The following is a 16,104-nucleotide window of genomic DNA, read 5'->3' on the forward strand; positions in this document are numbered from 1 at the left end:
ATGCATGGCGCCGCTGGTGCGTACATTAATTGTTTCATTAATTAATTAACTAATTAATTAATTCAATCAATTATTCAGCTTTATGTGCCGAAAGAAGTCGGAGCCGATGTGGTCGAGGCCCTCAATCCAGGGATTCGCTGACCGTTGCTGCCCGCCGGATCAGTTGGATGAGGGCGAGTTGCTTTCCTGGATCCGAGCTGGCGAGTGGTACTTCCCACTGCTCCTTATTTATGGTGTAGATGTGTAGGTGTTTGCCTATCTCGGCGGGTTCGTTGGGATTGTACCATCACTTATGAAACAGAGTTGCCTATCCCCCACACCAAGGGCACTCGACCTTGCATGTTTCGGGAATCATTTTCTTCAGTAAGCGAAGATTAGGGAATGCGTTTGTTTTTATTTCATGGAGATCGTTGGCTTCCGCGCAGTTGAGTGATTTGTGAGGTGAACCGAATGTCTGTCGCTCGAGTCTTTGATACGTGAGGATGTCTCTGCTAGAAGTGGGGAGATGAGAGTATGGAAGTGCGATCGCCTGCCGCTGTTGCTTGGAAACATCGAGCTAGTGCGTTGGCTGTCTCTTTGCCCGGAAGGCCGACGTGGCCGGGGCAACATATGAGTTTGCGACGATGTTCGAGGTTAGTATCAAGCAGGTCCTTAATGTTTTGGGGAACTAACGCTGAGAAACGCGTCATGTGGCAACCGGGCTCCTCTCTTGGGGATTGTTTCTGGACACGCTGCGCCATCTAGCGGCACTGCGGAAAGTTCCGCGCGTGACCTCCGGACAAGAACGTGCCTGCGAACGCTGAGCATTGTTCCCTCGCTTGCTGCGTACCCAGTAGCGCATACTGAGTGACCAATGTTGACGAGAGGTTGAAGAGCGGCACCTGCTTAATGTCCAAGTTGGCAAGAAAAAGGTTCACTGATGACCGGCACAGGTCAAGTGGCACGTACCTAGTGCTCCAATGCGACGTCATAGAGTTTCATTAACAGTGGTACGCACTCGGTCTCGCGACCCATGTCAGCGTGAAGAAGGCTCGTTGAACAGCGCGGCACACGTGTACACATCACTTCATACTAAGTGACCCAAGTTGGCCCGATGGTTGGTTTAGAGTCCTGTTTCTTCAGCACAGCCGTCCGATGCGCTCTCCCTATCATGTACTAGTCGGTGGACTACCATCATCGGTCATGGACTATCTAGTGAACCAGGTAGGCGGGGAAACGGTTAGATACAAGTGTACATAGATACACAGATAGCCAGCCCCCGGGAAGAGCTTGAAGTACTGTGAGAATGCCAGCACCATGAAAAACAACAATAACAATAAGATAATTTAACTGACTTGTTCTCCAAGTACCAACGCCTAGTCTCCACAGAGAGTAATTTAGCACTATTCTTAGGCCTGCTGGCGCCTAGCTGGTTATTGTCATCTAGTTGTCAGACGAAAGGCGCAGATAAATACACGGGCGAAGTAGACAGTATAGGCGCTTCGTGTCAGTATGTGTATTTGTCTACGTCGGCGTCCAATAGCTCTGAGTCGCAAGCGAGCCCAAGAAGAAGCGTTCTTACGGATTAGCCTTTAACTGAACCGTTGGAAAAGCGGGCGCTCGTATCCGTGCAATCTCGTGGCCAGACCTTGCTGCATCGGTGGCCACAAGGAAGATGCTTCTGAAGCACACTGCAAGATTGCTGCGCTTTGTGGTTTACAGCAACCATTGCACGGAATGAGAATGCATCGTATAAGCTTCGTGGCTTTTGTACCTGGCTCAGCAGCTGTCGAAGCGTGGTTGTTTTTTGTAGGTGTTTTATTCAAAGCATCATATTTAAACAGTATCTGGCAAGCGTGATGTAAACTAATCAGCTGGACCAACCACTTTCCAGCAAACAAAATAACTCTATTACTGCTACGATCTACAGCCGCGTGAAAACAAACAGTACAACTCTTCATTGACGCCTAGATTTCGTCAAGCAATGCGATAACCACATAAGATAGTATGTGGTTACACCATAATCGTGGAGAATTTAGAACGCATTGGAATCGCAAACGAAAAAGCTGATTCATTGATTCGTGAGGTTCAATGCTCCAATGCAACACGATGGCTGTGAAGTACTGCGTAGCCGAGGGCACTGGAATAATTGTGTCCGCCTGGGGTTGCTTAACGAGAAACTACTGCAAGGCAAACGAGCGTTCTCGATTTCGCCCCCGTCGTAATGTGGGCGTCGGAATTCGAACCCACAAGCTCGAGCGTGCTCAGTAGCGGAATGCCATTGTCGTTGGCCTCACGCGACAGGTAGAAAATGAAAACCTAGGCGGTTCTCGTAAAACAAAGCACAGCATGATTCTTCGAAGATAGAAAATTCGAAATACGAGAAATGTGGGGCTGAGACTTACCTTTGACCTAAAGATCTGCATTTCTTAAATGCCTGAGGCACGGGGATGGATGCGATTTCTTTATATAGTAGTACGGGACGCAACTAAAACACAACGCAAGCATACGGTAATACCTCTCGGACAACTGTTTTTATGGGATTTGATGAACCCACTTTTAGTGACCGAATAGAGTTACCGACCAAAAAATATTTATTGGCATTTAATAATACACTTTACACAATGTGTATATGGTTGTTTATATGAAAAATTCGAGGTTGACCGCTTTACAAACGAACTGGATTGTATTTTATTCTCCGACGGCGTTTTTGTGTCGAGGTATACAGCAGAAAACCTGGAACTCAGTAAGCCTATATGCCATCTAGAGGCAGTAGTCGGATTGGAGAGCGAAACTGGCTATTTTGACGTAGGTCATTTTTTCACTGCAGGCAGGTTTAAAAGCCAGGCAGAGCAAAGCAGGTGCGCATCTGTTCCGGCTGACGAACACAATACCTGCTCCCCGCAATTAGCCGCATGGCGTAAGAGACTTATTTTTGTATATCGCGACTCCCACCTGCGCTATATAACGCTATGTGTCAAATTTAATAAAATATATTTTGGATTAGACTTAGCGTAGAAAAATAAAAAAGAAACCGAGTTTCTAATAAAGCACACACCATGGTTGTAAATTATGTGAAAAAAAGAAATTCAACAAAGCATTTATATATGCATTTGCCGTGCCTGATAAAATAACGCACGCCGAAGAGGATAAATCAAATGAACAAGAAGCACCTGCTAATCTGACACAGTGCTTTGGTTAAAGTTGCTCATATTTTATTTTCGAAGGGATACATATTAAGAGCGCGTTGTTTACGGGCGTGTCCAACATGTCCAACATTATGGTGTGGCAAACGATATTTCGATGATAACGTTCTCCCACTACTTCAAAAAAAACAAAAAAAAACAAGATAGGGTAATTTTCTGTGGACACATGAAATACAAAAACGCTGCAGTCAAAAGAAAAGCTTTATGGATAGGGCTGCACCTAATGAAAACTTTATAACCGCTCATCTAAAGATTTGCATCGGAAGGCATAAGTGGCGGTGCTTCGCAACTACATAGAATTTGATATCGTTTGTTGTATATTAAAAAAAAAAGCTTAAATATACCAACTGTAATGACCAACTTTTCAAGCGATGCTTTTGTCCACCCATCAGCGTTTGGCGTGGCTATCTGGGGGGTCGCTTAGCATATCGACGAATATATTTGTGGGAATTGAGGCGAAACGGTAGAACAAACGCTTTATTTAAAGAGCACGAGCTAGCGTGCCGAAGATGAAGAGGTGAAGCGATGACGATAGTTATGTAGACATGAGGAACATGACTTCCATATCACTGCTCACAGTATCTGCAGCAAAGTAATGTACGATGATCTGGTATCGCACATAGTTCAAAATTGCCCCTTATGCAGTGCGATTTACGTAAGCGTACATGTGAACTCTGACACAAACGCGACGCCGGTCTGTCGTCTTCATGCCGCAGTCATCGTTTCATCGTCTACATTTCATTCTGATAATTTTTTTTTATGACGTCGTAATCGCTCCACCGTCCTGAGTCTGTCGCCGTCACTGCGTTGCGATTTTGTCGCGACTGTGCGTCATCGCTTCTATGTCTGCTTTGTCGTTGTAGTCATTTTTTTAAGTTATGAGGTTTTACGTGCCAAAACCACTTTCTGATTATGAGGAACGCCGTAGTGGGGGACTCCGGAAATTTCGACCACCTGGGGTTCTTTAACGTGCGCCTAAATCTAAGCACACCGGTGTTTTCGCATTTCGCCCCCATCGAAATGCGGCCGCCGTGGCCGGGATTCGATCCCGCGTCCTCGTGCTCAGCAGCTCAACACCATAGCCACTGAGCAACCACGGCGGGTGTCGTAGTCATTCCATCATCGTTATTCCTGTTAAAGCGAAGCTGCCGTTCCCTTTGTTGCCAAACGCTTTGATTGAATAACTTATTTCAATGAAACTGTTAACCTTAGTAATTATTTTATCGAAAGCTCTTTCACAAATAATAGCTTGCTAATTGATCAAAGGGTGATAACATAAAGGAAAGAATCAGAATGCTCGGGTAGTCAAGCCCTCTACACAAACCACCAATTTCTCTCAACACCCATCATAGTTTCGGCACCATACATTTATTTCCATTGCAATATCCATATTCATTAGTTATATGAAGCTATGTATGCTACCTCACCACGCGTTTAGCCCCGTGCTCTGCGTCCCCATTACTTGACCGTCAGAAGAAACCATCGCAATCTGGAGCCGCACATCCACGGTGTGACGCTGGCAATACGTTATTTCTCGCGAATGTATAATCTTGCTTCCTACTGTAAATATGGTGATTGAGGGCTAACTATAATAAAAAGTCGCAGTTTCGCTAGAAATGTGAAGCCTTGATTGTGATAGCAAACTATTCGACAGGTATAAGAATAATAATGATAGTAGTCTTACCCGTCGTATAAACTACTGGTAAGATTCACTCGCTAACTAAATTACCAACGGTGGTGTTACGCGCGCACAGAAAAACACAAAAACATCTCACTTTAGGACCAGAGACACTCGCTATCAGGACGCTCACGTGATGAAGAGCGGAGAGTGAATTGTTCTTCGGGCTGTATTTGGCTTCAGCAAGAACTATAGGCGCGCGGGAACACAGTGCACACGAAGCCATCATCTATCTCCCGTCGCCTAGCCATTCCACCCACGGCAATATTATTTCCAAGGTAGGTGTAGCCGCGGCCACAGTAGCAGAAGAGAAGCGCGCTAGCCGGCCCCCCTCCCCCCGCTTACCGGCTAGGGCGCACACATCCCCGCGATACCTCTAACGCGTTATTGAAGAAGGCGCACGTCCTTCCGATTATCCTTCCTTGCGCGCTGCGGTCAAGGAATCATCCTTCTCGCCTCACCTTCACACGCTAACCCTTTCACCTGCAACATAAGGCGTGCTCTTGCGATCTTATCACGCTTGAACGTTATTGAAACATCCTGACGACGCCGTTATTGATGACAAAGGCAGAAATGGGAGTACCCGCATAATGACTTTTGAATTCCGCGCTTTTACGTGCCAGAGAAACGAATTGATTATGAGCCATGCCGTAGTGGAGCACTCCGGAATAACCTTGACCGCCAGGAGACATTTAACGTGCCCCAGTGGAAGCGATACGGGCGTTTTATGAATTTCGCCTTCAGCGAAACGCGGCAGCCGCGGCGGGGACTTGTTCCCATATAATGTCTATGGCAAGAAAATTAGCACATTATGACATGTTGCGGCTGGATTGGAAGCGCTGTCGGCCGTGACTGCAGCGGTCAACAAACTATAGCTTAGTGTCTCGATTGGCTGATGTAAGCCGAGCTGCCAGTGGGCGGTGCATCGCTTTGGAGCTCAAGTAGGCATACCTTGATTATGTATCTGCAGAACGAAATAGCCCCGGGCAAACATGTTTATTGTGTACTTGTTGACGAAGATACGAAGTCTTCCGTGCGTCTTGTGATCAAAGCCGGGCCATGGCGACCCCATTTCGATAGGTGCGAAAATCAAATATCCGGTGTTGTACATTGGGAGCACCGTAAAGAACACCAGGGAGTAAAAATTATTCCGGGCTCCCCACAACAACGTACTGCCCAATAAATTTGCGGTTTTGGAACATAAAATCCAAAATTAACAAGAAACTCGTAGTTTAGTCCCATAAGCGAGACATTGGCTGTGAAAGCGAATGAATAGACAGCTATGGGAAGCAAGGTTAGTCATTTTATTTACAGCATAAACTGGTATACGCAAACACATACACGCACACACCTACTAACTAAATTAAGCCCGTTGTCACGCGCGCACAGGCAAACACGAAGGCATCTGACTATACGACCACGGACACTCGCCATAAGCACGCTAACGTAATGATAGCGGCGAGCGAATTGTCTTTTTTTGCGGCCTCTCGCTTGAATTCTAACAAGGCGCGCGAGAGCATAGCACACACGAATTCATCAGCTACCTCGGTTTGCCTAAGCATTGCACCCACCGCAGATGACCTCCAAGGTAGGGCGCGCTCGGCGCCGCTCAGCCACGCCATGCGCAGCTGTGGCTGAAATAAAAGAGGAGGCGCGAGCCAATCTAAAACCCTTTAAGGTTCGTAAAGGAGTGACACTCTCCTCCTCCGCCTTCACTCCTCCTCGTTTCTCCTCTCTTTGACGCGCCCTCCTCGACCGTGGCGCCACCTACACTGCTCGAGCGTAGCAACGGCGCCAACATGCGCTCCTTGCCACTCCGTAGACGCTTCTGGAGCAAGAGTGGCGGTGGTGCACGGCGCGAGGGCCCGCGTGATGCTATTAGGCCAATAGCGACGCGGCGTCGGCCAGAGCGCGCGAGGAGGAGGCGGCATTCTTCAAAGCGTGCCGCTACTTTACGAAGTTTAAGGGGTTTTAAGCTAACCGCCCCCCTCCCTCCACCGTGTAGCGCACGCGCCGATCCCCCCCCCCCCACCTTTGCGCGCGCAACATCAAGCCACCATCCGTCACGGCTCACCTTCGCACGCTTACCCTTGCACCTACGGAGCACGGCGTGCGGTCCTAATCCCGTTGCACTGACACTTTTTGCGGAACATTATGGCGACGCTGACGATGACGGTGGCATTTCGCCTGACATACTAATATAATTTCTATATCAATAAAATGTGTTTGAGTAGGGCCAATGTGCGTTAGTTGTCTATGGCTGTTCATGCATGGTGTCTAACGAATAGTTTGGTATGCCATAACTATTTTTGTATTTCATTATTTTTTACAGATAATTACAAGCCACGGTTACTGAAAGCCAGACTCGGAACAATGTTCCTCGATGCGACATGCCTGTTCTTGTCAATTTGCGGTGCAAGTATTTGTCACACTTGTTCTTTGGGAGCAGCGGGCAGAGCAATGTAGGGTGTTAAGTATATACCGTGTGTTTCAGCGAACACTTTCAGAAATCTTGAAGAATTTCCTCTGACAGGTAGCACTTGAGCATGATGAGCTGGTCTACTCGAAGAGGCGGACAATACTTGAGCAAAATATAGAAATGCATAATCGACTAATTCACGAAAATTCACTCATTAACTTTTAGGCTAATTAACTTATAGCACATATTGCCATTTACAAATTCTAGCCGGGAAGTTCGTGAGGCGTAGCCACTCGGGACCAATTCCCCCGATGACGCCAGTTTGGAGATATATATTCCTGAACTTCGCGGAGAAAAGCATTGGTGTTCATGTTACTTGTATCATCATCATCACCATCAGCCTGGTTATGCCAACTGCAGGGCAAAGGCCTCTCCCATACTTCTCTAACTACGCTGGTCATGTACTAATTGTGGCCATGTTGTCCCTGCAAACTTCTTAATCTCATCCGCCCACCTAACTTTCTGCCGCCCTCTGCTACGCTTTCCTTCCCTTGGAATCCATTCCGTAACTCTTAATGACCATCGGTTATCTTCCCTCCTCATTACGTGTCCTGCCCATGCCCATTTCGTTTTCTTTATTTCCACTAAGATATCATTAACTGGCGTTTGTTCCCTCACCAAATCTGCTCTTTTGTTATCCCTTAACGTTGTACCAATCATTCTTCTTTCCATAGCTCGTTGCGTCGTCCTCAATTTAAGTAGAACCCTTTTCGTAAGCATCCAGGTTTCTGCCCGTACGTGAGCACTGGTAAGACACAGCTGTTATAAACTTTTCTCTTGAGGGGTAATGGCAACCTGCTGTTCATGATCTGAGAATGCCTGCCAAACGCACCCCAGCCCATTCTTATTCTTCTGATTATTTCAGTCTCATGATCCGGATCCGCAGTCACTACCTGTCCTAAGTAGATGTATTCCCTTACCACTTCCAGTGCCTCACTACCTAGTGTAAACTGCTGTTCCCTTCCAAGACTGCTAAACATTACTTTAGTGTTCTGCAGATTAATTTTTAGAGCCACCCTTCGGCTTTGCCTCTCCAGGTCAGTGAGCATGCAATGCAGTTGGTCCCCTGAGTTACTAAGCAAGGCAGCATCATCAGTGAATCGCAAGTTACTAAGGTATTCTCCATTAACTCTTATCCCCAATTCTTCCCAATCCAGGTCTCTGAATACCTCCTGTAAACACGCTGTGAATAGCATTGGAGAAATCGTATCTCCCTGCCTGACGCCTTTCTTTATTGGGATTTTGTTGCATTCTTTATGGAGGACTACGGTGGCTGTGGAGCCGCTATATATATCTTTCAGTATTTTTACATACGGCTCGTCTACACCCTGATTACGCAATGCCTCCATGACCGCTCAGGTTTCGACTGAATCAAACGCTTTCTCGTAATCAATGAAAGCTATATATAAAGGTTGGTTATAATCCGCACATTTTACTATCACTTGATTGATAGTGTGAATATGGTCTAATGTTGAGTAGCCTTTACGGAATCCTGCCTGGTCCTTTGGCTGACGGAAGTCTAAGGTGCTCTTGATTCTATTTGCAATTACCTTAGTAAATACTTTGTAGGCAACGGACAGTAAACTGATCGGTCTATAATTTTTCAAGTCTTTGGCGTCCCCTTTCTTATGGATTAGGATTATGAAGTTCAGTGTTTGACGGAAGCCCGTCTGGTCGGGATGAAACATGGTTAAAAGGTAAACAAAAACCCGGGGCACTTCGCCGACCAAATAAAAACTTAAAAGAAAAGAAGACGTTTCGGCTCCCACACGGGAGCCTTGTTCACAGGTAAAATAATCACCGTGTGAACAAGGCTCCCGTGTGGGAGCCGAAACGTCTTCGTTTCTTTTAAGTCTTTATTTGGTCGGCGAAGTGCCCCGGTTTTTGTTTACCTTTTAACCCGGATTAGGATTATGTTAGCGTTTTTCCAAGATTCCGGTACGCTCGAAGTCATGAGGCATTGCGTATACAGGGTGGCCAGTTTCTCTAGAACAATTTGCCCACCATCCTTCAACAAATCTGCTGTTACCTGATCCTCCCCAGCTGCCTTCCCCCTTTGCATAGCTCCCAAGGCATTCTTTACTTTTTCCGGTGTTACCTGTGGCATTTCCAATTCCTCTAGACTTCTCTCTTCCATTATCGTCGTGGGTGCTACTGGTACTGTATAAATCTCTATAGAACTCTTCAGCCACTTGAACTATCTGATCCATATTAGTAATGATATTGCCGGCTTTGTCTCTTAACGCATACATCTGATTCTTGCCAATTCCTAGTTTCTTCTTCACTGCTTTTACGCTTCCTCCGTTCCTGAGAGCATGTTCCATTCTATCCTTGTCTTACTTGTGTGGTTCAATGCAGAAAACAACGTTTTTTGAGATAGCTAAGTGGAACGACAGCGCATTTTTACCGCAAGTTTGACAGCACGTATTTCTTAAACGAAGTAATCCACACAAATCATTTCAAGCGAATACGCCTTGCAATCTCACCCGCTAAAGTTTGCAAATGGCAATATGTACCACAAGGTAATCAGTTAAAAATCTGATTAGGAATTTTTTATTAAGAAGTCAATTATGCATTTGGATTTCTTGTGCATCTATTCTTCAAGTAGACTAATTCATAGCCTAGAATTATGCTACCTGCCACAGGCAAATTAAAAAAAAAGAACTTTGAAAGTATTTGCTTAAACACCCGGTATATTTATTTCATCAGACCGCTAAGCTGCTGCATCGGCTTCGCATTTCTAACAGGTCTCGTATGAGGAATATGTTAAAATAACACATTTAAAGGTACAGATGTCGGAGCTTAAAATTCTTCCCGGATTTTAATTATTGCGATTAGGCATGCATTCAGTACACTAACCGAAATTTGCTATGAAAACCCAAGCTATGTGCGGGAAACTTGACCTAATAACTTAACACGGTAATTAAGCATGTTGAGAGTGTTTCAGTAGTGACCGACACGTCTCCAGCTTACCTTCGTACTCGAATTAGAACAAATATATGTTACTATTTCTACATTTCCTTCAGTTATTCTGCAGCGGCCATAAGGCAACGGCGCAGACGGGAAATAGATATATAAATGACATTTCTCTATGACGAAAAAAAGATATACCCACATTAAGAAAAAAACATAAAGAGGCAGAAAGCAGATTAAGGCATGTAGTTGGAAATCTTAATAACAATTGTATTATTAAGCAAATTTAATGAAGAACGTCTGGGAACCGTAGCCGGGACCTGGGAGTTGAGTGTTTGCATTGGCTGCGGGAGTTCGTGGGTTCAAAACCAAGTTTCCGCCGCTTGGCCACCAGTTGTCAAGCGTGGTCGCCGGCGCGAAGCTCAGCTATTTGTAAAGGTGTGTTGTCCTGAAAAGAAAGCCTGCGCCTAAGTGGCTATGATGTTGGGCTGCTGGCACGAGGTCGCGGGATCAAATCCCGGTCACTGCGGTCGCATTTCGATGGGGGCGAAATGCGAAAACACCCATCTAATTACGTTTAGGTGCTCACTAAAGAGCACCAGGTGGTTCAAACTCTCGGAGTCCTCCACTACGGCATGCCTCATAATCAGAAAGTGGTTTTGGCACGTAAAATCCCATAATTAAGAACCCTGCGCTATGCAAATTCTTTGAAACCTTTCGGATACACCATGCTCAGACACTCACTGTCAGTACTTCAGTTATTAATAATTTACATCCTGCGATTGCATCTGGATAAATAAAGCGCATATGGTCGGCACAAGATTTCCCGCAGTGTTGCTAACGTCTGTATTGATATTGATCAGATTAGGGGGACCAGTTCTTCTACCGCATACGCGTTTTCTAGGAGAGGTAGCATATTCGATAGGCAAATGAATTACTTAACTATCTCTATGAAGTGGCAAGCGTCTATTGGGTGGAATGCTTTCTATATTTACATAGAATGCTTGTACCGTCAACTTTTCAACATCGCAGCACTTCATTTGAACATACTTTACTGGTCTAACCCTTTAATTACGACACACACACACACACACACACACACACACACACATATATATATATATATATATATATATATATATATATATATATATATATATATATATATATACCCTCACAAAAGTTTATTTTTTATCTAAATATGCCAAGCAAATAAAATATAAGCGTAATCAAGAAAACAAAAAATATTTTGCGGAATTCATTTTAGCAGTAGGGGCGAAGCCCCAGGCAGGAATCTGGAAGTAGGCTTCACTCCAAGCCTCCTAAGGCTTCGTTTTCGGTTTGTTTAGCCAACTCTCATCATATGTGAACCATAGGCGTACATCTAATTTGATTTACATTACATGTGCGGCACCATTGTATCTAGATATCTTGCATCGGCGTGTCTCCTCTGACCTTGCTTTAACAACACAATGAGTCGCGTGCCAAACTTCTTCCTGTACAGTGTTCCTGCTCTAATGCAACAAATGACGCTTGCTGTCTGTCATTCAGTGTTGGCGGAATATATTTATCCGGAAACTTCGTACTCAATACTAAAACTCGCGAAGACAAAAATACATTTTCGTATTTTGCCTGCAGGGAACACTCGTCAATAAAGGGTTAAGGAACTTCTATGAAAATCCTAGAAGTAGCAATTGATGAACATTTGCTTTGGTCCCAAATCACACAGTGCTTACGCACGAAAATACCCGGCTCCGTAGTGTAATGAACAAGCGCAGAAGCATGTCCGCTTCATCGAAAATGCAGCTACATCACTCCCTCGTTTACTATCACATGCAGGTGATACTAACAAACCGCAACTAACGCAACTAACTGCTATTAACGATGTCAACTAACACCTAGCTGCAACTAACTAACCGCGAGTTGATTCATCGTCTGCAGACACGAACCCTCCGTGTGGTTCAGAGCTTGCTTTCTAGGAGAACTTCAAGAGGCATATTTAAGGAATCAGACATAGATTACCAGGCTATTCATATACAATTCATAAAAAATAATTTACCTATTCATTTATTTATTTGTAGTCCCTGCAGCGCCCGAAGACTGGGAGGAATACTCAGTGTTACATAAGCTCGATAAAATACAGAACTGATCAACAAAAAATAACACAGCAATAGGAAAGTTCATGCCACTATAAATTCAACAGATATGCTCTGAAGGATGTTTCAGTGCGACAATCAGCAATTTCCTGCGGTAGCTGATTCCGCTTTGATATTGTGTGTGGAAAAAACGAGTGCTTGAAGAAGTTTGTTCTACAAATAATTTCTCTTATTTTTAAAGAGTGGTCACTTCTGTGAGATAAGAAATGAGGGGGTGAAAGGTAAGTTTATCTATTTTAACCATACCGAAGTAAATTTCAAAAGACATTTCTAATCTCATGTTTTGTCTGCGTGGGCTTATAATTCCCCTTAAAGATAAAAGAAAGTTTTGAGCATAATTATGCAGTTGTGTACCATTCCTACAACTTCCGACATAAATATTGGCAACCTTAAAGACCGTGGGCAAATTATGGTATTCAAATGTTAGCAAATAAAATGGCACCGACGTTAAACTTCACAAAATTTTGAACTCACTACGTTTCACCCTCCACAACGCTATAAGAAGTATATTCACGACATCATATTCGAGGGTTGTATTTCCTTATGTGGGTTTCAATAGCTTTTTTTGTTTTGTTGTTGTTATATTAATGTTTTACTTTCGAGTACTCTGTGAATGGGTTGTTATATAGCTGATTTATTTTATTTTATTTATTTTGTATATAACGTTGTACAGCTGTAATACTAAAGTTGCAGCAGAAGTCATTGCTGCATGTTGTCCATTTTCCATATTTTCATGCACTTATTTTGATAAAAACGAAGGACAGGACTTAGGCAGGGGTGCTATAGCATAAAGCTATTCCTTTCTGATTTTATCCCTGTCTCCGGATGTCAAATGCGCGTAACCACGGATGCAAGCGCGGGAGGTGACCCGCAAGGTTGTTTTAACAGCCCAGTCAAACACTATCCGTCTTGATGGAAGGGGACTTGGGTTTCAAAGCTAATAGCATTGTCTAACGCGCCAGATTTTTCTTATCTAATTGACGGGCCAGAGGTGAGGAGCGTGCAGAAGAGGGGAGGGTTCCGGAGGGGCCGAGCTAGCACACTGAAAGTAGATAACCGGATGAGGAAAGTGGTGCCGGTGTTTCTAATTGGTCAGTTTCCACTTGCTCATATTGCGGTGACTCGCCGACGATTTGGACAGCGTGCCACAGGGTGTGAGAAATGCCGCCAGAATGGAGAACCATTGAAGAGGAATCGGCAGTTATGTATATGTGCCAAAGGGCACGGAAACATTATGCTGCCTCGCTAAACTTTATTGTACGGGAAGAAAATTCTCTCCACCAGCTCGCAGTAGCCAGAACCAGTGCGATCAGTAGACAGCCGTCTCTTATCCATTTCGGAACGACGCAGTCTCCGACATCAGTTTTGTTCGGCACAATATTGCATCTTTACTGCCGACTGTTCACTTTTACACGAGGAGTTTCCGTGGTGCTGCGACGTTGCGTGACAGACAGGTGAATTAGGCGTGGCCCGAAAACATTTTCGCCAATTGCGGAAGTCTAGGGGTGACAAAGGCATACAATGAGAAATAAATGCGTTTCTTTTGTGAGGCCTAATCACCCATAAATAGTGTGTGCACGCCATCTTGAACAGGGGAGTTCTCGCGTTTTTCGTGACGTTTCAAAGACAGACGAAGTGGACGTGGCCCCTAAAATGTTTGGCACATCGGAGAGTGCTACTGAACGAAGCAGAATGCAGAAGCTCTTGATAAGTCCTGCCAGCATGAAATGCAACATAGCGTGTTCTTACAGTTGCAAAGACTGCACAGCGCAGGATTTCAGTATGAGATGGTCACCTCGGTGCTAGAAAGCCTTGACAAGGAAGCGCGGGGCCCATCAGAGCTCCGCCCAAGCGTAGAGCCGCAACGTCGTAGACCTGTTGCCAATCGTACTACCACCAAATCTCCCACCGCCTCAAGAAGGTGGCTGAAAAGTGTGAAGTACCGGTGGTTTTCATGGCGCCCAAAAAACTGGCGGGCATGTGCAACATGGTGCAGGGAAAAAAAAAATGAATGTGGTATCAAGCACGTTGACAGCTTTGTCCCATGCACAATAGGTGTAGTGTACCAGATACCCCTCTCTTGTGGCAACAGCTACATAGGGCAGACGGGACGGTGTCTAAACGTCAGACTGCAGGAGCACCGCGCAGGAGTAGAAGGATTGGCGGGGGGTGGCAAACTGGCTGACCATTGTCGCCACTGTCGTAATTGCACGCCTAGGTTCCGCGACACTAAAGTCTTGAAGATGTTTGCGTCACAACTGAGCCGAGAAATCTATGAAGCTTACTGTATAAAAATGCAATCTAGCAGTTGCGTAAGCAGCTCTTCAGTGCCATTGAGCGATAAAGATTTCAAATATTTACATGCAAATTTGTGGCACTCACTCCCGCATGCCAACGTCGAGTGATGGTTGTCTGATGATTAGCAAGTGTGATTATGATACATGTATAAATGTGGGGTTTCCCGGAGTAAATCTTAGTTGAAGTTCCGTGCCTGTCTTGTGTGTTCCTTCTTTGTCCCTTGTTTTTGCGCGGTTACATGATGCATTCGAATGTTGATCCTTACTCGTAAGCCTTCCCAGTTTAATAGCTTGACAAAGCACCGAGTGAATAGCATTGGAGAGATTGCCTCCTTGTCTGACCCCTTTCTTTATAGGTATCTTCCCACTTTTCTTGTGGAGAATTAAGGTAGCTGTGGAATCTGTGTAGATGCTTTCCAAGGTGTTTACGTAAGCATCCTGTACTCCTTGGTTACGTAATGCCTCTATGACTGCTGGGGTCTCTACTGATTCAAATGCCTTTTCGTAATCTATGAAACCCATATAAAGACGCTTGTTGTAGTCAGCAGATTTCTCAGTTACCTGATTGATGACATGAATGTGATCCATTATAGAGTATCCCTTCCTGAAACCTGCCTTTTCCCTTAGTTGACTAAAGTCCAGTGTAGCCCTTATTATATTGGAGATTATCTTGGTGAATATATTATATAATACTGAAGGTAAGCTAATGGACCTATATTTATTAAATTCATTAACGTCTCCCAATCACTACACCCATCACTACATATGTAGTTAACTTAGTCTGTTATATAACTCGGCTCTTTCTGATTTTTACACCTATGATGTTATTTCTTGTCTAGAATATCTTTCTTTTTATTATTACTATTACGTGGAAAGTGGTACTGATCTCCTTTGGAGGTGACTAAAGCTCGTTTTAAAATTTCAATGAGAAAGATCTTCTAAAGAAATCCGCGAAGTCATAGAAACAACTTTTTAGAATGCAATGTAGTTTAAAATAGCACCAATGATTTTCCGTAATTTGTTCAATATGGAGCAAGAGCCCAGTTTACCTAATTACTCGTATTTCTTTGAAGCGTAGATTCGCAAACAGGAGAACAAGCAAGCAGATGTTGTGGGAAATTTCTGCGGTATCTTATGCCTCCAAAAAATCACAATGTGTAAGCATGTGGCGTGGGAACATGATTCCTGTCACCATTCGTTTCCTACACTGTTGACGCTTTTAAAGGACGCATCCCAGATTGGACAATACTGCTAACGGTAACATGGCAGTTGTGGTAGTAGAGCCAGCTTACCGACTGTCGCATTTGCGGACTTTGCAATTTCGATTTTGTCAGCTATGGAGAGTGGACACCGATAGACCCACGGTACCCTCAAAATATGATGCGATGTCGACAAA

The 16,104-nt window shown here is 44.5% G+C and overlaps 1 protein-coding gene across 2 annotated transcripts in view; it reads left to right on the top strand.

Annotated features, from left to right (window-relative positions):
- Positions 1 to 16,104, top strand: part of LOC126527911 (dermonecrotic toxin SPH-like) — a 43,231-nt gene that overhangs the window by 8,780 nt on the left and 18,347 nt on the right. The window lies entirely within an intron of this gene.

The sequence above is a fragment of the Dermacentor andersoni genome, chromosome 9 (assembly GCF_023375885.2).
Source record: "Dermacentor andersoni chromosome 9, qqDerAnde1_hic_scaffold, whole genome shotgun sequence".
NCBI lineage: Eukaryota > Metazoa > Arthropoda > Arachnida > Ixodida > Ixodidae > Dermacentor > Dermacentor andersoni.